The sequence below is a fragment of the Pygoscelis adeliae genome, unplaced genomic scaffold (genome assembly GCF_000699105.1).
Source record: "Pygoscelis adeliae isolate BGI_AS28 unplaced genomic scaffold, ASM69910v1 Scaffold156, whole genome shotgun sequence".
In the NCBI taxonomy this organism is placed as follows: domain Eukaryota; kingdom Metazoa; phylum Chordata; class Aves; order Sphenisciformes; family Spheniscidae; genus Pygoscelis; species Pygoscelis adeliae.
The window spans coordinates 4,444,142-4,467,752 of NW_008825016.1; the positions used below are offsets into that span (position 1 = coordinate 4,444,142).

The 23,611-nt window shown below is 42.2% G+C and overlaps 1 protein-coding gene across 1 annotated transcript in view; it reads right to left on the minus strand.

Annotated features, from left to right (window-relative positions):
• The window catches only part of TMEM255B (transmembrane protein 255B), a 69,522-nt gene that overhangs the window by 21,153 nt on the left and 24,758 nt on the right, over nt 1-23,611 (minus strand). The gene's annotated exons all lie outside the window — the stretch shown is intronic.

The following is a 23,611-nucleotide window of genomic DNA, read 5'->3' on the forward strand; positions in this document are numbered from 1 at the left end:
GGAAAGACATGTAAGATGGCAGAAAGGGGAGTTGCTTTTTATGAGAGAAAGCAGCAAGAATTTATGGAGCTGAGAGATGAGAGGAGCCAGGAGAGTTTGTATGTCAGTATTAGAGGCCAGACCAAGATGGGCAATGTTGTGGTGGGTGTCTGCTATAGACTGCCTGATCAGGAAAAAGTAGATGAGGCTTCTTCAGACAACTGGTAGAAGTCTCGCACTCACAGGCCCAGATGCTCATGGAGTATTTTACTACTTTGAAGTAAAGGACTTTACCCCAATATCCGGGGGAGGCACAATGTGTCTGCTGGAGGGACAACACAGCAGCGCACGAGTAATCCAGGAGGGTTCTGCAGTGCATTAACAACAACTTCCTAACATGGGTGATTAAGGAGCTGACAAGGAGAAGAGCTCTGCTGGACCTCATACTTACAAACAAGGAAGGATTGGTCAGGGATGTGAAGGTCAGGGGCATCCTTGTCCCTGATAATGAGACAGTGGAGTTCAGGATCTGGAGAGGAGAGAGCAGGGAAAAAAAGCAAGATCCCAACCCCAGACTTCAGGAAAGGAGACTTTGTCCTATTCAGCAATCTGCTTGGAAGAATCCCATGGGATACAGTCCTGGAAAGCTCTGGGGTCCAGGAGAGCTGGTTGATATTCAAGGATCACCTCCTCCAAACTTAAGAACCGTTCATCCCAACGAGCAGGAAATCAAGCAAAGGCAGCAGGAGGCCTGCATGGATGAACACGGAGTTCCTGATATAACTCAGACATAAAAAGGAATTGTACAAGAAGTGCAATCAGGGGCAAGTCACCAGGGAGGAAAATAGAGAAATTATATGAGCATGCAGGGAAGGGGTAAGGAAAGCCAAAGCCCACCTGGAGTTCAATTCAGCAAGGGCTGCGAAGGGCAACAAGAAGGGCTTCTATGGGTGTATTAGAAGCAAAAGAGAGATTAGGAAAAATATGGGCACACTACTGAATGAGGCAGGCAACCTGGTGGCAAAATACATGGCCAAAGTACTCAATGCCTTCTTTGCCTTGGTCTTCAATGGAGACCAGGGGGGAAATCTGGGGCAAGAAAGACTTACCCTTGCTGGAGGAGGATCAGGTTAGGGAATGTTTAAACAGACTGGAGATACACAAGTCCATGGAACCTGATGGGATGCACCCATGAGTACTGAGGAGGCTCAATGATGTCAATGCAAAGCTGCTCTCAGTTATCTTTGAAAGGTCATGGTGTTCAGGGAAGATTTCTGAGGACTTGAAAGCAAATGTCACTCCTATCTTCAAGAATGGCAAGAAAGAGAATCCAGGGAACTACACACTGGTGGGAAAGTGATGGAGCAAATAATCTTGGAAACCATTTCCAAACATCTCAAGGACAGGAAGGTGATTGGGAGTAGTTAACATGGATTTACAAAGGAGAATCATGTCTGACAAACCCGTTAGCCTTCTACAAGGATGTGACTGGCTTGGTGGATGAGTGGAGCTTCTCACTCATCTGCTTCTGGATGTTGTTTATCTTCACTTCAGTAAGGTCTTTGGCACTCTCTCATAATATTCTCACAGACAAGCTGATGAAGTACAGGCTAAATAAATGGACAGTGAGGTGAATTGAAAGCTGGCAGAACTGCTGGGGTCATGGTGTTGTGATCAGTGACATGAAGTCCAGCTGGAGGCCACTCAATAGTGGTCTACCCCAGGCGTCAATACTGGGGACAATATTGTGTAACACCTTAATTACTGAACTGAATGATGGGTAGAGTGCACCCTCTGCAAGCTTGTAGATGATAGAAAACTGGGAGGAGTGGCTAAAACACCAGAGGACTGTGCTATCGTTCAGAGGGACCTGGGCTGGAGAAATGGCCCACAGAAACCTCAAGAAGTTCAGCACAGGGAAATGCCAAATCCTGCACCTGCGGAGGAATAATCCCATGCACCAGAAAAGGCTTGGGGGCTGACTGGCTGGAAAGCAGCTTTACAGAGAAGGACCTGGGGCTCTTGGTGGGCAGCAGGTTAAACATAAGCCACCAATGCACCCTTGTGACAAAAAAGGCCAGCAATATCCTTGTCTGCATCACCAACAGGTCCAGGGAGGTGATCCTTCCTCTACTCAGCACTGGTGAGACGTATCTGGAGTGCTGGGTCCAGTGCTGGGCTCCCCAGTATGAGAGAGACATGGCCATACTAGAGTGAGTGCAGAAAAGGACCGTGAAGATAATTACCAGACTGGAGCATCTGTCGTAAGAGAAGACACTGAGAGAGCTGGGGCTGTTCAGCCTAGAGAATAGAGGGCTCAGGTATAACTTATCAATGTTTATCAATACCTGATGGGGGAAGTAAAGAAGATGGAGCCACACTCTTCTCAGTGGTGCTGAGGAAAAGGACAAGAGGCAATAGGCACAAACTGAAATACAAGAAATTCCGTTCAAACGTAAGAAGAAACTTTTTTACTCTATGGGTGATTAAACACTGGAACAGGTTTCCCGGAGTGGTTGTGGAGTCTCCATCCTTGGAGATACCCAAAGCCCAACTGGCCACAGTTCTCAGCAACCTGCTCTAGTTGGAACTGCTCTGAGCAGAGGGGATTGGATTAGCGAATCTCCAGAGGTGCTGCCCAGCCTCAGCGACTCTGATTTTGTGAAGAGGGTCAGAGCCTACCTCAGGATATGAGCACACTGACAAGTTCTCTCAAAGCACCATAGGTTGTGAACTTAGCAAATATACCTTAGCACCTACAGACAGAGGCTCTCTGACCTTACATTCTGGGCATGCATGCCATTACTACAGGTTGCTGATGAGTGACACCACCACATCACGCCAGGAGGCTGTGTCTGGCCCTGAATGCTAATTCTCCCCTCAGACAACTCTATATTTTGTTAAGGGCAGTGAGAGAGCTGTCTAATCTACCTCCATCAAGTACAGGAAGACCCTCACCTTGGCCCTGATCTCGAGGCTCGCACAGATTTCCTACCCTTTACGGCTCCTTCCTCTTAAAAAAGAAACTGGTCCCTTTATTGGTTTGGTCTTTTAGCACAAGTGTGCTTGTGACTGGAAGCAGCACTGTTGCTTGAAGAGAGAGGTGATTGATTAATCCGTACCCACTATTATCGCTTCATATTGCTGTGCAGCAAAAAAGCGAACACTGTGAATACAGTTAATACATTTGCATGCACAATCATGGCAAACGAGTACTTTCCTTCAAGCACCTAACTGAAAAGCAAGCCTGCTGCACTAGTAAAGCCAGCTTTCTGCATTCAGTCTGTTCTTCTAAATGCATTTGTATGTGCAATCAGTCTGGCGACCCCAAATAAAAATAAACGAGTGATGATTGAATATATAAAAATAACAAAGATTAGATAACATTAGTACTACTTATAGCAATACTGGTAGAGACAGAGCTAGTTCTACATATTATATATGTAAGTATATATATTTTTCACCTATTAACAGTGGCTTTAAAATACATAGCAACAATATTCTGTTATATCCCCACTTACCACTGTATAGGAATAAGTAAGTTTATATTAAAAAACATTTTCTAAACTTAGACTGATGGCAATCTGACTGCATCTGCCCATTATACACAAACACACTCATACATAAAGTAAAAATAGCATCAGCATATAATAAAAAAGACCTGAATATGCAGACACAGAGCAGAAAAGATGACTACCGCTCTTAAGCTCTGTGGTAATTCAGATAACAAATAACCGCAACAAAACCAAGCACAATTAGCTAAGAAATCATCTTTTCCAGTGCTCAGAACGCCTGAATGAAACCCAGCCATTTTGCCTTTACATCAGTAAATAAACCTAAGGATGCAACTACATTTTTGTACAGAATTCTTCCCTTTTTGCCAGCCTACTGGTGTTTGTCCTCTGTGTATATGAGCAGAGCTCCAACCAACAGATCTTTCCCACCTGCCCATTTCCAGCTAAAGAGAGTTACTCAAAGAAGCAGAGAAGGGGAACGCATTATTTATTATATATTAATATATTAATACTACACATTAGGGGGAGATATTGCATAGCTCTGTTCCAATAACAGTGGTTGAGGAAGTTCCTGGTAAAATCTGGTCATGTAATATGCCGTGCTGGGAAATACTTTTGAACTTGTGGCACTCAGTATGAAAACTTGATGGGCTGAAGTCAAAAGAAGGCTTGCTGCTGAATTCAGCAGAAACAGATTAAGATCAGGCTACTGAAGAACATCCATGAGCCTCTGAGATTTGACTCTCACGGCTCCTACAAGGCCTAACACTAGTCATACTAGAATTTGGGTTAAAATTTTCAGAGGTGTCAAAAAAAATCTGGGCACCCAGTAATTCCCCTTAATTTCAGGCAAATCAGAATTGCTCAGCCTTGAACCCTACAGAGCAAACTGTAGCTCTCCCTGCTCTTGCATGGGTTTTATTTCCGTATTTTGCTTGCACGCGTATTAGAACCTGGGAGTAACGAACAGACGGTTAAGAAGGAAGGCTTTATGCCAAGAAAGAGAAAATCTGGTCCAAATATAGAGGGTTTTGGTTTGGTTAGTTGCTTTCTTTTAAGAGCATACAATAAAAAACCCACATTCTCTTTGATGGTGGGAGCATTGCAATACGTTATTTGTGTAAGGAAAGTATTCTTTGAACAGTATCTTTGGTGGATTTGATACAACGTCTGTGGGAAGGAGGTTGTATGGCTCTTAACTGAGGTAGAGAAAGTAGATTTTTCTATTCCAGCTTTTGTTTCCTTGGAGAATACATATATTTTGGATAACATAGGGAAAATTCCACCTCCCTTATGTGTAAGTCCACTTTCTGTAGACTGAGATATAGCACAAACTGTATTGACTGAAATTTATGCCATACTTTACAGACACAAAACATGGCTAATAATTTATTGAAATAATTACATAGTGAGGGTTATTTTTTTCCAATTACAGTATTTATTTAGTCTTAGCTACCAAGGCTGCATCAATAGAAGTGTAGATTAATCAGTGCCAGGGAATGTTCCCAAGCCTGAAACTCAATCACCTAGCTCATTAAATTGTTAGAACTGTGCCTGCGATGGCTTTGGCCTGGGCAAACTATCACTCTTCCAAAATAATTTCTGGGCATGTTTTGGAAATTAGCATGGGCCAAGAACCATTCCCAGTAAGTAATCTGGACATTGCCATGCCTCCTGTGACTCTGAGAGACTTTAATAGTAAGGACATGGGCTTCACCATGCCAGTTGGCCTGGGGACCACAGAATGGTCCTCGGCACATGTAAAAGACAAATATAGATAAAATTGAGGAGTTCAAAACCAGACTAATGTTTCCAGTGGCTCAGTAACTTGAAGTTTCTCATTTTCTCTTTTCTTCCTACAATATTTTTGTAGGTCCTTTTCATCTACAGCATAGCTACCAATGAATAGGAAAGGGAGCTGCCAAGGTTTTTCAAGTTTAATCCTAAAAGCAAACAGAAACATAACCCTTCAGTGCCAACTCAGCCCTGTGCCAGCAGCTGGGTGTTCTGGAGATTATCACTCCCTTCAAGATCGGGCCCTCTGCTAACTTTCTGAAAGCAGGCATGCAAATATGAACAAATAGATGTTATTAGGAACTAGCTTTTATGCTTTTCTGGAGTGCTAGATGGAGCATAGGTATCTGTGTCTGCCTCACACTGACTATCTGAGAGCACATGGCACATGGGAGCATACAGACCCAAGAGCTTTCAGACCAAAGACAGAAGAATCTCATGAAAGAAGCTGCCAACATATTATGAGTCTGGGAAAGCAGGCAGACTGGATCACTGTCTGGGGACCTGAGCTAAAGCTGATTGGATCCCACCCTGTACAAATAACGAGAGGAAATGCTACAATCTTTTGTCGTTCCTGTCTCTCTCTGACCAAGAGCTGTTTCTCAGTCTTTTTCAACAACATTCTCAACGAGATGGGTGTCTCCTAAGGAAGACCACTGCTAGGAGATCCCAGGGATTCATAGCAGTGATTATACAAACACCTTCTGTGCTCACACTCATAAACAAAAAAAATTTCTGCATTTTTAAAATGTTATGAACAGCTTCCATATTGGGTGTGACAAGATGGGTATTAAGGAACATCTGAGTCTAAGGTACAGGTCAGTATCCTCAATACTTCAGCGAGGGGGTATCAGCTTTAAGAAACAAAGCATCTTATACTTCTGTTTGCTCCCCAGCCTTGCAAGTCCCACACAAAGCACATGATTATACCTTCTGGAATCAGAAACAAGGGTGGGTGTTTTTGACAGTTGTTTTGGGCTTTTACTCATTGGCAGCTAAACATGCAATTCAGTTTTCAGTTTGCAATTTCTGGAGCAGAAGAGGCTTTCAGAAAACAATTTATCTTGCATAATTTCACTATTTTAAGAAAAGAGCAGAAATAATACCCCCCTCAAGCTCTCCAATTCCAGATTTCCAAATATTGAACCCACATCAACTGATGGAAAAGAAAATAAACTAATTACAATAACCATTTTAAACTGGCTCGTTTCTTACAGACCTATATCTTCTCTTGTGCTTGATAAAGAATCTTTAACCTTCTGATGGACCAACAGAATGCCTTACACATAATTCATGAGATGTTAGATTTTTGTACATATAGTTTACAAATACTTATTAAAATATGATTCCTCATATGCCTCATTGAAATTTATTTCGGTAAGTAATGGCATTATTTTCATAACCTTTGCATTTCAGAGAGCAGCTGGGAAGAGAGAGGTCACTGCCCAACTGCAGAGGCCTCTGGGCAGGATGGAGCATGTGCTCCCACGGGAAAAGGTGCCTCCTTGGACAGGCCAGTGCCCTGGGGCTGCCCACCACCACCATGGGGCTCAGTGGGCTTCTCTCCTCTCCTTTCAACATCAGGGACTGCCCTTATGGGAGTGCCAGGCATCAGCTCCTGGCCTTCGCTGCACTGGGTTGAGCAGAAGTGTTCTTTCAGTGCCAGGGATGCTAAAGGGGCTGGTGCTTGAACCAGCCACTGCATCTCCACCTCTCTCATTCACTAAGAAACTCAAACCACATAATAAATTGGCTGTAAGCATTTGACTGACAGCAATCTAGAATGCTGTGGTTGCTACCAAAACCCAGATTTTAAAAAACTATGACCCTGAAAGAAGTCCAGGTGCCAGAAAATAAAGTCCTGAACACTATGGAGAGATGCCTGAAAAACAGGAATTATTAAAAAAAAATCTGAATTTTATTCAAAATTAAGGAAATAGCAGAAGTACAGTTATGGGAAGAAACTGTACTGGTGGACTTGGCAATGTTAAGTTTACGGTTGGACTCGATGATCTTAAAGATTTTTTCCAACCTAAATGATTCTATGATTCTACGATAATTCCTACCTGCTTCACATTTTGACCATGCACCAAGAGAGCCATTTCTAGAGTTATTAACAGCTTTTATCTCATTGCCACCAAGCTGATCATCAGCTTTTGAATCCAAATGTCAGTTTAGTTTTACTTCATCAAGTGGGCCTCCAAGTCTTGCCATTTCTGCATTTCAGCAGTTCTCCTCCCCTGTGATACCAGTGTTTTTTTCTACTTTTCTTCCTGTGTTTTGTCCTCTTGAGAGCATCACCTTGATTAACAACACAGAAAGCCCCAGGCTGTCACGGAGTGCACAGTGCATGCTGGCTGGGATTTGGAAGGGTGAGCGTGAAAAAAAGAAAAAAAAGAGTAAGCCATTTCTGGATTCCCACAGTCCTCCTTCTGAGCACCAGCCTAGCCCTGAGGTTATGCTACTGCCAAGGGCTACAATGGACTGGACCATCAGGAACAGAATGTTTTCAAATTTTTTGCCATTTTTTTCAAAATTCATCCAATAATTAGCAAACTATATTAAGAAACTATAAGCCCTAGAATTAGATTTTTGTATGTTCTTTTGACCTAAGCTGCAGACTTGGCTAGTGTGTGTTGATTCAGCTTCTACATGTATTGCCCCTGCCTTCAAAGTCAAGGGTTCCCAAATGTACAGTTCAACAAACCCTTCAAAGGGATGTAGAGTGAGACAGAGAGACAGGATGCTTCTGTCCATGCCATACTCCTACTGTAACTACAAGGCATTAGTGATCCCCTGGTGCAAATAACGCATTCCCAGTTTTGTTTAAATACTTAGGAGGCAGTCAGGACAGTATTTGTTTATGTACTTTGGGTGAGGTCATGCCATAAGAGCAATGCTGCGAGTTTCGCTCTAGACTGCAGTCACCACTTACCCTTCCTCGTGCTTCTCTGTCTGCCCTGCACGAACTTAACTTCGGAGCCAATCTTCTTCCAGAAATGCTGGGCTCCAGCCTAGGGATCCTGCCTGTCTAGTCTGCTATGCTGAAATAACCCAACTCCAGTGCTGAAAATTGGAAAAGCAGCTGGTGTGGCTTAAACACTTCTTCACTCTCACAAACCAGATTTACTTCACACTATGCTTTCCAGGGGCTAACTTTTTAGGATTTCTATTTAATTTGAAAGACTAGATCCTACAGAATCCTCTTCTCTTAATGCTTGTGAGCAGTAGATATTCATTTGAGCTCTTTCAAACCAGCAAGTGCTCAGAGTACCTGTATATGGTCATGGCTGAAAAACGCACGTACACAGATCTGTCTCGCTTTGTATTTCCTCATCGATTTTTCTTCTCTTTAAAATATTTTGTAGTGGTAGCCGTAGTCTCTCATTTATTTGGGAGAGATTTCTGGGCTGGTAGCACTGCTACAGTCAAATGAAAAGCCTCCAGATGCTGGAGCTGCCCCATTGCTAGATGATGTGCACAGACAAGTCTATTCGTGATGTGGACAGACAGGTCTGTTCTCAGATGGATATAGTTCTATTAGGAGAGGTTAAATCCTCGTCAAAGAAGTTTTTTTCTTTCAATGACTTTTGGCCACACTCTCCCTGGCATGAAGGCGGGAGGAGAGGCCCATCAGCCTTCACCACATGCAGCGCAGTGGGACAAGTAGAAGAAACGGGAGCTGACTCCCCTGCACATCCCCATGGAAGTTCAGCAGCCTCAGTGCCTTTAGCTGATGCAGGTGTAGGTGGTGGCAGGAAGAAAAGAGGTGTGTGCACAGCTGCTGAGTGACACCGTGCCCATCTGCTCTGGGGCTGCTGTGCTGCAAACCAGTATGTCATCAGAGGCAGTTGCTCTGGCTGTACTGGGGAGCTGGGGCCACACAAGGCTCCAGCGAGGAAGTCTACTCCTGCCTTAATACCCCAGACCTCTGGCAAATCCAAGCCTGGCCCTGGAATACGACTGCTTTTCTTTAGTCAAGTTTTACTAGCTCATGTCTCTCAGGATGAGGCTGTAGATCTTCCCATGATACCTGCAACAGCTATTTTGCATAGCTAAAAACTTAGATTTACCATTATTGGCTTTTACACAAGTTTCTAATGATATAATTAGCTGATATTATTCAAGGCTGTAATTTTAGTTATTGCTTGATGCAGTTAGATATTTAATTGCTTATTATAGTTGATTACTTACTTGGATTACATTACCTTGATTATAGGGTTTGTTATATGAACTGATTGCTCTGTCTTGATTATAATGATATTGTGCCATGTGAGTAATTAACTTTTCCACAAAAATGCAAGAACTGTTTATTCTGTTTCTGGTCATGTAACTCAAATACATGAAATACAACCCGTCTCCTCCCTTTTGCCTTAGTGCTATCAGAATATGTAAGAAATATAGAAGTCTCTAAGCATACTACTGCAGGAAATGTCATTTTGTCACACACTAACCTTTACACATCTGAAATACTGAATATCCTGCTGGCTGAAATGTAGGGGGGTTATATTTATAGTGCTCTTTTGGATTTATTTTACATTAAAGAGAAGGAAAAGAGGCTGCATTAAATGCATCTAGTTGAGCAATATATATATTGAATATCTACATATAAAAATAAAATGCTGGAGGCTTAATTAATGTCGCAGTGTTGATTTTAATTCTCAGGGCATGGCACACCACTGACAGGGACCTTTAAATATCCACATTATAATCCAAGCAATGTAATAACAACTTTATGTATGAAATTTTTATGTTAGGTATTGAGCAGAAAATACACAGAAAGTAGGTGTTTATGCCCAACAATTTGTCATCAAAGCTCCCTATCATCCCTGTAAAGGAAAGACCCTCACTGACACACATCACAGCACACTAGAGGCCAGGTTGACAGGGCTCATCCAAATGGAAGGGACTGCAGGACTAGGCCCCAAAATATAAGAGAGTAAAAAGTCCATGAGAGAAGCCCCAGGAGGAATGGAAATACATGAGTTATAAAATTAAGATGGTCTAATCAATTAGTGAAATGATTCATGCATACCCTGATTGTTCAGGTACAATAAGCTTTTCTCCATCTCCACCTGCTTGTCATTTTGAAGCTCACATGCATTTCAGATCAGAGCTGTTCAAATACATGGTGTTCAGTGCTCCAGAGGCAAAAAAGCCACTGGATATACTGCTGGCTGGGAGAGTGGAGAGAACTGCACTGAGGCATACAGACAAGGAAATTCTAGGCAGGTTCAGAAAAAAAAAAAAATAACTATGATATCTTAAAAACATACTTTTTAAAACTTGGAATTTCTCATCAAAGACTAAATAAATATATTACAAGTGTGAACTTTCATAATCTATCAATGCTGGTGCAACACATTTCAATAAGCTCTTAATAGAGCCATAAATATCATCGATCGAAACTTTATTGAATACCTGGGAACATACTTTTCATGGACACTATTTGCAACTGAATAATCATCCACCCACAGAGAGAGAAATTCCTGCTACATGGTATTATTATTCATACTAATCATGGTTTCTTCTGAAAGATGAAACAAATACAACCTCTGGCTTTTTGAAACCTTTTGCTAGGGCAAAATGCAGCATATTTAAATACCCTAAATTTTTACTCTAGTAGAATTTAAGGACTTTTACGTGCTTTTCTGATTTAGATCCATGTGAATAAACAGCACCTTTTCCTTTTGTTTACTCCACTAGTTTCTGCACAGGGCAACTCAAAGCACTGTTTTTCCTTTGACAAACAATGGAAAAAATGCTAAGCATTTTTGCTGTAGTCTGAAGTCTGCAGGTGGTTACTCCCTCTCCCCTCCATGTATCTGTGTAGCAGCTTTGAATGTTTTTCATAGAACAGAAACATCTGTTGATAGTCTAGAAACATTTCTGAGAATAGGAACCGATGAAGGAAATTATCTTCTGCTGGCAGCACGTCAGAGGGAAGTAGATTATGCTTTTCAGAGCAGACTGAAAGCCCTTTGCCCCAGTCACCCACCTTTCTTAGGATTAAACTGTAATTAACTTGCTTCGTATGCTTTGCATAAATTCCATCATGGCTAGTCCTTTGTAAAGGAAGGTTAAAGATGGAAGTAGGCAGTTAATCTCCCTTGATCCAAGCTGCTATTCTACATTGCTAAATAAATTCCGCCCCCCAGAGCCGATTTTTGGATGTATAGGAGCCACACAGATGCAAAAGACTATAATCTATGGAAACAGACGCAGATTATAGAAGACTATAATCTACGTACAAATGCAGAAGACTATAATCTATGGAAACTAGAATACCAGTGTCATTTTAAACATGGATCAAATCCTGCTCACTTTCTCACCTCTCATATTATTTCTTGTACTAATAATATGATTCGTAAGGTGAGTAAAACGTGCACAATTTCCAATATCTCTGGAGTTGATTTACAGTATACTCAGTGGAGTTCACACCTATCTAATTACACTGGAAGCAAAGCTAAAAGAAAATGATTTAATTTTCAGAGCCAAAGAAATTGGAAGTGCCAGATTTGCTATTACCCCAATGCACTGAAAATTCTACCCTGTTGTGCATTGACATTGTGCTCCCTGTGAGACAGGATCATTTAATTAAATGGCAGTGGCATTTAACCATTAGCTTTCATATACTCAAATGTGTGGGTTATTCCCTTAATGCCTTCTCAGAGTTCAAAACTCCTAATTTAAAATAAAAGAGCAGCCTTCCTCCCACCCTATTGCACGCAGTTGTAGTAAGATGCCCTTTACTGCAACTTTAAAGAATTTTTACCTCAAAGCTGCATTACTGCAGCTTGAATGACCAAACTAATGACATTAACAAGGAGTCTCAATGTGGGCTGTTACATCTCAAGGAGGGAAGCCAACGGACCAATGTTTGTGTCACAGGGCTAGAGGAAGCTAGGGGAATCTTTGGTTTTGCCAACAGTGAAGGCTTTTGTCCTACACAGTGGTGCAGATGAAGAGCCGGGAGGGCTTGAAACAGCCTTCTCTCTGCCCCTGCCCTGGGGCTGCAGAACAGCATGAGGAGACCATGTGATAGATCTAGAGAGATGCTGCTGGGGAAGGAACTGGGAATCTCTCTTTTTCCTTCCCATCGACAAGCAAATTGCTCTTTGGCATCCAAATACAACGTGTGTGCTGCCTAATAGTTTAGACATTTGTGTTTGGTTGGTGCAATTCCAACCCCTTTCCCTGAGGAAAACAAGTCACAGCAGGGAAGAAAAAAGGGATTTTTAAAGAATTTGCAACTTGGCTAAACCTGAAAGGAATTTCAGCGAAAAAAAAAAGAAAGAGGAGCTGTATACCAAGGGACTTAGTCCCTGCCGATGTGAGAGGCTCTGCAAACTGGAGGGGGAATCTTTTGCTAATAGGGTTGCTATTATTTTTCTTACCGGAAAGTATCTGGCAGCCAAATTAAAGCATCCTACCAGGTCTTCTGTAATGTTAATATATTCAGGCTGTATGCAGAGTATGTACCTGTCTGGAAACAGAGGAATATCAGACTGCAGATTCTTGGAGACAAATACCCTGAGGGCCTCCCCTGACCCTTATATAGTGTAAGTTCTCTGTGTTCTAGCCCAGAAAACATTAGCAAAATGACAGTTTTGCTCTCAAGCCCTTGGATGCATCCAATATATTCATCATTGGGTTGTTTTGTGTGTTATCCAATATCTGAGGCATAGTGTTTTTAGTAGAGATATTATTTCAGTTCATGTTCATGTTAAGGATTGCATTTCCTTTGCAGATTTGAAGACCAGCAAACCTGGATCAGACATCTTGATAAATGGTTTTCAACTGTTTTTAATCTGTGAACCTCTAAATGTTTTGCAGCATGGAACAGGTCCTGGCACCACACAGAGAGACCTGCTGACGAGAGGCAATAGAGTTTCCACCTGACCATAAAAATAGTTCACAGAACCCTTCTTTGAAGACCCTGCTCTATAATGACCTTTTCAATAACATAGGCTAAATAATTTCACCCCAAGACATCTGCATCAAGTTCATAACTTCGGGATAAGCTTCATAAGATCATGTAAAAAGAAGCTTGGGATTTAAATATTTCAGTGATGGAGAACCATCCATACCCTTGACAAAGCTGTTCCCGTAATTCATTATTGTCAAAACTGTGTCTGCTTCATGGCTTGAATCCATTTAGCATTGACTTCAACCCACTGCACTTATTTGTGCTTTTGTGTGAGAGACTAAAAGCCCTCTGTTATCAGATAACCTTTGATTACATAGATACCTTAGAGAGGCCATGATCAATTCACCTCTCAACCTTTTCTTTGATAAACAAAATAAATCAAACTTCCGAGTACCGTTGCTAAAAGGTGCCACTCCAAATTTCAGATTTTCCTTCTCTGAACTCCTTCCAAGTTGATAATGTCCTTTGCAAAGCACAAAGAAACACCAGAGCTGGAGTCAGTAATCTAGCAATGGTCCCACAGGCTATACCTATATTGCCAAATAAAAGCCAGAGACCAATCTCCAGTCCTGAGGCCACATGGTCCTATCCACACTGCTCAAACCCACACAGCTTAGCATTATCCCTCTAGTTCAGATTTGTTTTCAAGGGAGCTTGTGGAGGTGGTCTGAAACTGACCTGAAGTGAAGTGGCAACTAACCATTAGACAGAGGTCTGATGCTTGAGTTTACCTCATAGCAGCAGAGTAGACATGGCCACTAATACCTTACAAAACACCTGTCATTATAGGTAACTCAGCTTCCTCTTGCTAGTAGACAGTACTGTCCACTAAGTCATGGGTTATGTTAGCTCAATCAACTACAGTATCTCCCTGGAAGATTACTTTACATTCAGATTTTTTACCACATTGATGTTTCATCCCTCCTTAGACTTGCTGCTTTCCAAAACACAGCGGCTCCATCCTAGAGCTAGAATGTCCTTTTTCTCTACTCTGCTCCTCGTGCGTCAGCTGAAAATACTAGCATGGCAAAAAGGCATCCAAAACCCCCTCCTTTGGCCCAGGAAGGTTCTTCTGGCAAAAACACAATAACCTACAACAGCACCAATATAACTGCAGTTACTGTGGGGGAGATCTTCACCTGAAAGTAGATGATTTTGCCAGAGCAGACAGCAAAGCAGAGCTTCCAGGCTCTAATGTGACAGGAAGCACCAGACATCTGTAGATACCTGGAGCTCATTCCAGGGCTCTCAATTAGCTCTCAATCCAGCATGAGGAGCTCTTCTACCATCTGGATTGTGATGTTCAAAGAAGAGTATTCGTCCTTTGATTTAAAGTATACTCGATTGGAGTTGGATGCATGAACATAACTGTTACGCAAATGTGGTCATCTTGCAGTACAAAAGAGAAATCTTAGCAGACTGGCTTAAGCTGGTTGCAAGAGTCCTCCTTTGCTCCAACGCTTAAATTAAGTCCATAAAAAAGAATTAATCCCCCCTTGTAACTAAGTGGTATTGTAGGAATGCAGTCTGTACTTCCCATCTCAGTGTCAGACGCAAGGTCTAATACTAGTATTTAGTACTGTGGGATAGTTGCCCCCTGGCTTCAAAATGCACAGCTTGCAAACTTAAGCACTTTGTACTTAAGAAGTTTATAAAAAAAACATTTTTCACCTTGATGGACCATCAATATAAAAATCACTACTGAACTAGTGCTAGTTTTCAGTTATAAATGTTTAGTGCTCACTCTGCTAAAAAAACAACCCAACAAAACCCTTTATGGTATACGCTATGCCATGCTATTATATTAATAAGTCATACAGGATGGAAATGGAATTAAAATTAATTAGCTGTAATTTTGTCTCATGTAGCAGCATGGAGAAAGTAAAATGCATTTAGTGTTCTTCTCCAGAGAAGCTAGCTAACTTAACTGCAATGAGAAATTACTTGTTCGTTGAGTTGCATTTGCTACCACCAGTCGTCAAGGTAACAACTTCATTTGTTAGACATGGAATACAATTATTTGTGTTTTTTCTTCAAAGGAAAGGCCAACAGGCTTGCTCAGAACATCTTCAAATGGCTTTTTAGGAGATCTGGCTTGAAGTGTGCAAGGCTTTGGGGTGTGACTGTAAGCCGTGTTACACGCCATAGGCTTATGAAGTCACCCTGTAGTAAAATGCAGTGGTCGTCAGCGAAGCTGCTGGGCACCCCTGCTACAATTCTTGACTGAGTGTCTGTAATCTGCACAAGAAGCTTCAAAGATGGGAAGAGGATCGACATTCTCGGCCCTTGAATGTGCAACCACCAGATGGTGCCATCAATTCCTGAGCGCACACATGCAGCGCCTGCCTCTTCTGTCCAGGGCCTGGGGAAGCAGCAGGGAACCTGCAGCTGGCTGCTGGGTGAGCGTCCCTGCCTGGGGTCCTGCGCTTACAGCGGAAATCATCAAACATTCATGGCATTTCAGACTGTACTTCTCTGACCAACTAACATCCCGAGCTGAGGTCTCATAATGTTTGATTGTTTCAGTCATCATTGGATTCACCGCTTCTAACTTGGCCCAACGCGGGCTTTAAGCTGAGCCAAGTGAATGCTGCAGCCCCAAGAACTGGTCCTGCCTTCCCTCCAGCTCCCAGCTACACCTCCCCACTGCTCGCCTTGGGCTGGCACCGACAGTTGTGTGTCCGTCTGCCTGAGAGAAACTGGATGGGGCAATCCTGCTGGCAGCCAGCCTAGCAGGGGGAAAGCACAGGGGGTGAGTTTTCCCTTCAGTCTGCCCTACGCAGGCTCCTGCGCCTCAGCACAAGAGGTGAGGCAGAAACGTGGAACCAGGGGAAGGAGGGTGCCACTTTTTGACAGCCACCCTTATTTAAAATCCCACAAATATTTTACCGTGGACAGCTGACCTGTACTCTGTAACCTGTAAAACACTGAAAGCGCTGATGATTACTGAGGCTGGTAAACCTCAGAGTGCTAATGCAGCTTCCCTGTTCTCCTCAGGAGCTTCTCTCCTTGGGAGGGAAGCTAGAGCACCAAGTGGCCATGGTGATTTTGCAGCTTCTCAGTCTAAAGGCATAAAATACCACATAACTAAGAGTACTTTGCACATGCTTTCTGTGAGAAAAAAGCAGCACTCAACTCCCTGATCTGGTTTCTGTAGCACAAAAAGGTACAATGCAAAACAGCCCTGATATAAATCCTTTGGACAAGTTGAAAGAACCAAAACCCACACCAACTCACGTTATTTTTTGCTGGGCTTGGCTGGGACTGCAGTTTTATAATGTAGTTATGTGTTCACTGGACAGGGGCTGCCATCTTGATATTACTTAGTACAGCAGCTTTTGAGCTTTACCAACCAGAGCCCAATTTGCATCAGCCTCCCCCAGATGAAAGACTTCATTTTCCCCTCTATGCTTCCCAGAAGGTGAATTTACATAATGCCACTCTTAGAAAAGACAAATATCTCAAGTTTCATTTCTAAACTCCGAAATCTATAGGTAATTACCCAGCCGATATGCTTCAGCAGACCACAAGCTGCATTTAAACCATATGGGTGAAGATCCCATGCTAGGGATAAGTGTTTTAGTGTCCTCTGGTTCAGCCACAGGTTCATTTCAGGGCTTAGTGCCTGATGGTATGTTCTATTTTAATTAATTCCTTAAGCCACCGCTATCAAAAGGAAGAAACTAGATCAGCTGAAAATGAAATTAAATCAATGTGACACAGAAGTGGCTTTGCAGAAGAGGAGAGGAATCCAAGAGACAGCTTAACACTGCCTGGTTTGATGTCCATTTTAGATCTCATGACGGACAAGCAACTCTGCCTTTCCACAGCACCCTCCTTTTCCTTATACACATATCCCTCTAACATCTGCATGAGTTTTGATAACTTCAGTCATCAATGTAAAGGTGGCACATAGACATAAAGTCAGAAAGAGTGCAAAATGGGAGCCCAGGATTGGAGCCTGACTCTCTTTCTGTTCCAGTTCTTGCACATGTGAAGTGTTGAGAAGAGCTTGTGAGAATCTGCTATTGTAAATCAGAATCTAACGTGCTGCCTCTGCTTTTAGGCAGGATGGGATTTGAACCTTTGCTTGAAGTGAGTGATGTCATGCCTAAGGCACCAAGAAGCCTCTCCTCTATATATATGCAGTCACATTAAAATGCTGCAGCTAGACAAGATCACTTATCATGTGTATATACAATATATGATTTCAAAGCCACTGCAACACATTTTTATCCCAGAGGTGCTACAGTTGGGATACAGTCTCCTTCAGAACAACTACTGTTTACAGAATTATCCTACATCATGAAAAACCTCCAGATGATCTCTTATTCCTCCACCGTTTCACTACTATGATCCAAGAATAAAAAAGTCCCCAGATCTCCATAAACAAAGCAACCATTTGTGTCCGTGCTTTCTAGTGAAGATGAGCAAACTCCCACTGATCTTGGGCAGGATAATCTTATGGATAAATGGATTTTTTTCTTTCTCTGGGCCAGTTTTCCCAACACTTCACATTCCACCACTTTCTCAGTTTCTTATTTGTGGACACTTAAGAAAATTCTGGAATGGATTGGAGTCTATCTGTATAAAAATAGAGGTCTGAAATTGCAAAACAACAGAGCAAGATGCTCTTCTCCTCAGGCTCTTATAACATGACTTCCCTTAGCACAGTCCATTTCAGGTTTCAGTTCCTAATACAGTACCTTATCATAGCGTATTCTCAAATTGCTAGTAATAAAGTAATGAAGTAAGCCATGTTGTTGGCTACCTGTAAAAGCTAACCTGAAGTGCATCTGATTATTCTGCCCATTTGTCACTTCACCATTCAGAATCAGAAGTCGTAAGCAGCTTACAATCTTTCAAAGGGTCACCATCCATTACACTATGCAAGCCTTCATTCAAAGATGTGTCCATTCAACCCACCCAGACAAAAAACACGGAGGCTGCTTTTAGGAAGCCCCTGAAATAATGACTATTTCAGAGGAACATCTTGGAAGCATTTCTAAGACACTTTAGCTACACAGCCCTTGGCCGAGCTTTTCACTGGACCTTACAGTTCTCTGTGGCAGAGGAACCCAGCTCCAAGCACAAGGGGACAGGACAGCAGTTCTGATCCGTAGATCTGCAATGCTGTCCCTTCATTGCACCATATAAAATCAGACTCTCCTAAAAATCACTTCCTTTTTAAGCAAGCTCACACCTGTCCATAAACTGCATTAAAACAGAACTTCAGCTAAGAGTATGTAGCAGAAATTAATGATAAGGTACATAAGGGTCATTATCAAAGTCTTAGGCTTTATAAACACAGAAAATTCAGGCCAGTTCATGCTTAAAAGAAAGCCAAAAATGGTAATGAAATGGCAATTAATAGAGCATCCAAACTTTTTTATTCCTTTCTGTTGGTTACAGAAATTTAGAAATCTAGTGCATCTTTAAAAATAGTTGAACTTGAATCTAAATTCTTTGACTATATCCTGTTAGTTTTTCTACAGCGTCAATGTAAAATCCTGCATCTGAGCTGGAATAACCCCAGGCAACAGTCCAAGCTGACTAGGTAGCAGCTTGGCAAAGAAAAAAACAGATGTGTTTGTGGACAAGTTGGACATACGTTAGCAGGGTGCTTTTGCAAAAGTGACGGCCAACTGCGTATTGCGCTGCATTAGCAAACCACCACCAGAAGGCTGGAGGAAGTGATTATTCCTTTTTGCTGAACGCTCATGAGGCCACTTCTCAGTACGGCGTCCAATTTTAATCCCTCTCCAATATAAGAAAGACCTTGACAAATTACAGTATGACCAGTGCTGCTAAATGATTGAAGGACAGGATGTACCAGGATGGGTTGAAGGAACTGGGCTTGTTCAATGAGGAGAAAGGAAGGCTTAGGGGCATTTTTATTGCTGTATTGAACTATCTGAAGAATTGTTACAGAGAAGACAAAGCCAAAGAGGTGCATAGAGAAAGGATAATGGCAACCCTCCCAAGTTGCAATTTCACTGCTGTATCTTCTGGTGTTCTCATTGGTATTATCCCAAGCTCTTCAGCTCTGCTTTTTCTTTTTAGTGGACCCTCTCTAATAAATCTCTCCAGGTGTGGTCTGTGAATTCCACTCAACAAGATCAAAAAGCAGTTCTTATAGTCAAGCAGAGAGAACTTCCCCTGCCTGAGCCCTTGGTTTCTCCTAGAGCTTTCAGGCACATCAGAGTCTCTTTTTATCCCATACTTCAGGAAAATGCGACTGGCCATGTGCCAGAACCGATGTTCCATGATTCCCAGCTGAGCATGTGAAAAGATGATACAAAGCATTTGTCTCCACAGCTTAAAATATCTGCCCATGCTTTTGCTACCTGTCATCTTCCTAACCTTCTCAGGAAGCTCTTGCAGGCAATTTCCTCACTTCATAACTGGATTTCTTGCTGCTGGCTATTTTGGGTTCTGCCTGGGGGATACCTGCAAAGCTAAGGATCATGTGGCCAAGGCTTGCAGTCATGGATAGGAGTGTAGTAGGTATTGCAGAGAATGCGTATGTGAGGTGGGACAGGGGGTCTCCCTGCGTGGTGAGAGGAGGTTGTTGAATGATCTCCATTAGCTGTTGCACAACTGGGCTATTCTCATCTGCTAAATAACAAAACGTCTCAAGCAAACACAAATTCAGATAATGGATTCCTGTGATCACCATATTTTTCTGAAATAACATCACCGCACATTAATGCCAGCTTTGATTTGTTTCATTTGATTCTGGCTTCTTTTTTTGAAGGTGAAAAGTGCAGCTGAAGGGACCAATGGCAAAATTAACTTTGCACAGTAAATTACATCTGCATTATGTTTTAAATAAGCTACTGCTATTTTAAATCAAGCTCCTTTTCCTTCAGTGTTCTTAATTATATAAGTGCTGTGCTCCAGAGCTTTCTATTAAGCGAAGTGTTTTAAAATGAGTCTTAAATAATTTAAGTATCTCTTTTCTGAAATACATCTTTTCCTGGAAGAATTTCTGTCAATTTTATGCCTTCTTGGGAAGAAAATAAAACAGAGAAAGTATTTTATTATTCTATCAACAGTCTTACAAGAGTAGGAAAAAATGTGCAACAGTAATGTTCTCCATTCGACAGCAGGCACACACTAAGAAAAATCTATAATAATGTAATTTGCCTTCTTCACATCCCTCCCAACTCGAATGAAGTTAAAAAAAAAAAAAAGAAAACCGGGAGACATTTCTTATTCCGAACTGATGTGAAGGAGGATGTTGTATTTGTTGTCGGTCTGAAGCCTGCCTGGCTTCAGCTAGTACTTCGCCCTCCAGGAGAAAAGGGACCTGGAGCCTTGATATCAGCACCCTGATACTGGAGACAGAAAAGTGAATGCTGCCCAACTCCTCCTCATGAAAACTTTATGGCTTTAGTGTAGACTGGGCACCTGCTCTGACAGGCCGGGAGTTTGTCCTTTCCCTGAATGGAGGACAGTTTAGTCCCATTCTCCAGCAGTTATGCCCCAAAGGCAGTGGCCAAAGTAGCAACAGCACAACCCAGGTCTGAAAATGGCTGGTACTGGCCTGTGGGGAATGGACTGAACATGGTGTTACTGCTCTCCCTGAAGGAAATTAGCTGTGACGCAAAGGGGACGTAACACAGTGGCAATGACACCGTAGTCTGCATGACACACCTTCTTTTGATAAGGCCCCACTGTTCCTTTAAATCATATTGGGAGTGTACTTACACTACCACCCCTACAGATTTCCCCAGGTGTGTTAGCAAAATTAGGTGATGTACACCTTTATTTCACCTGATCCTATTAAGCTCCTCCTTAGGAGGAGGAGAATGAGATGAAGTGAGTGTGACCATGTTGACACGCAAATTAGTTTTCCAACAAATGGTAGTACTAAGTATTTCTTTGGTCTGTCATATATGAAGGAGACCAGAAGAGACAGATGTGATGATAAACAAAGCTCGGCCCAAACGTAAGCAGCTGGAAATGGATTTCCATGAAACGTGTCATGCCGTGACTGGAGCAGGTTCATGTCATTGAGTTGTACATCTCCAGCACTCTGAGGGATGGCTGGAGGGCGACCAGCCCCTTCCAGTTTCCAGCTCTGCATAGATGATGCAGTCATACCCAGTCACTGACTTAACCAGATACAGAACTGCGCCCAAGATTGTAAGATGCTTTCTTCTTAGGTGACTGCAATGACTTTGTGCCTTGGTGCTTTCCCACGACAACTCGCTGGTGCACTTTCTGCCCAGAGAGCACCGCAATGAACTGAATCACTTTTAGACTGTAACAACACATTAAGGGCATGCCATGACAGCAAGCAATGCCACACAGCTATTTATGCTACCATAAAGAGGAGGCAAATATAAACTCTAGGTATTACGTATGAGATGCTGTTTCTTCAGATATAAAGGTACAATAATATTCAAATACGATATTGTTGTTTGATTTAGATAGGAAGCAGTGTCGTTTCTAGAATAGCTAAGTAATGTATGTGAAAGAACTTAAAGCCAAAAGAGTGCAAACTGACAAAGGAAAACCTAGAAAGATGACAGGGACGATGCCTGTCTCTGTGTTTGAGATTGGGCACACACACTGCCCTCTGACACAGTAACTCGCCTCAGAGAAGGCAAGGTCGTGTCTAACCTCAGCAGTGGGGCACTGTGGCTGCACAGCTGCACTGCAGTCATAAGGTGTAAGACTGTACAAGTGCCATCTGAACACTTCCTAATGATCACATCGAAGCAGGACAAAAATAAGTTTGGTTCCTGGGAAATTAGGAGACAGGTCCAATATTTGCATAAGTGGCTATGGTTTCCTGGGGCACAACCACTGAATTTTCAGGAGCAAGAAACCTAAATAGGAATCTGCTCCCCTCCTCTTTTAAGTAGCTCCCATGGAAAGGCTCCCTGGGCTCACACTAATCAGAGGCAAAATTATACCAAGTGTCATCCAGAGCAACAGCAGGGCGAATCCGAGTAAAAGCAGGCCAGTTCAGCATCTGGCAGGGTCTGTTTAGCACAAAACATGATTACAATCCAGAGTGTTTATTCATGCTCAAATTGCACAACTTGGTTGTTTATACCAATAAATGTCTCCTTCTTTGTGCAATGCACGTGAGGTTCTGAAGGCCACATTTGGTTTAAAGTCCTCTTCAATAACAGTAAAGAAGAAATTGGTTTACAACTTTATGCTCCAAGTGATCCAAAGCCTACTTATTCTGATGCATTTCCTAACAGAAGATTAAGCATAGTTCTACTGATGCCAGTGACGTTATGCTGCCCCTCAATGAACATAAACAGAAAGATGAACAGGCCCATGATATTTTACGGCAGCAAGGGGGTCATATACCATCATATTTGCTGTGTTATGCAGCACACTACATCTGAGTTCTAGTGTCTATCAAAATATGTAACTAATTATTTCCTGATGCTTTTGGAAATCAAAGCTCAGTTAAAAAGTTGGGTTTAGATTGATTTTTAGGCATTCTATCACAAAAGACATAACAGCAAACAACACATACCTAACATGTACATTGGCAAATTCAAATGAGCCCACAACCCAGTCTGTCTTGTTCTTCTATTGATCCTTTTTGTCTCATATTTTAATTTGAACTCTGTGAGCCAAAATAAAAAAACCCTTTGTTCTAAGTTTGTCTAGCGCTTACACAAGAAGGTCATGAGAAAGACTCCTAGGCACTCATAGACAGTAATACTACTAATAAACTACTAGTAACACTACTGCTGCTGCAGTACTGTGAATGCCTACAAATGTCCTTTTGAAGCAGAAATGGCAATAGGTTTGGGGGAAGAAAGAGGACTGGGTTTTGAAGACACGCTGGAAATACTAATGGCTGTGGTTAAACGACCCACCCACCCTTTGATGGCAGGCAGATGGTGAATTTGGGGTTTTTTGTCACTCAGTAGGTTCCCCCTTCACACTACCTCTAACCAAAGCCTGCCACTTCCTCTGCTGTCTTTGCTCCAACAAAATGTTCCCTTTGTGCCGTTGCAATCCACTTTCCTCTAAAGATCCCATGGGGACTTCTGGTGCTCATCACCGTCTGGTGCATTCCAAATCCTTACCGTGCCCACAAAGCCTTTGTGCGAAAGGAAACAAGTGCTGGTGGTGGCTGAAGTGTCCTCCCTTTCCTAAGCAGGTATACATTTTAGCATGCCTGTCGTTACATCATTTTACATCATCTCTGTATTTGGAACTCCCTGAGAGATGAATAAGCAGTTGGCACCATCTCTGGGTATTGGCATGGTGGGCTTTCCTGATGATTTTTTGCCAAAAGGCATTTCTCCAACAAGGAGAACTATCAAAAAAACTAATATGCTGCTAGACATAAACCAAAAGAAAATGCTTTCCTGCTAGAAATGACATAAGTAATCAAAAGTGAAAGATG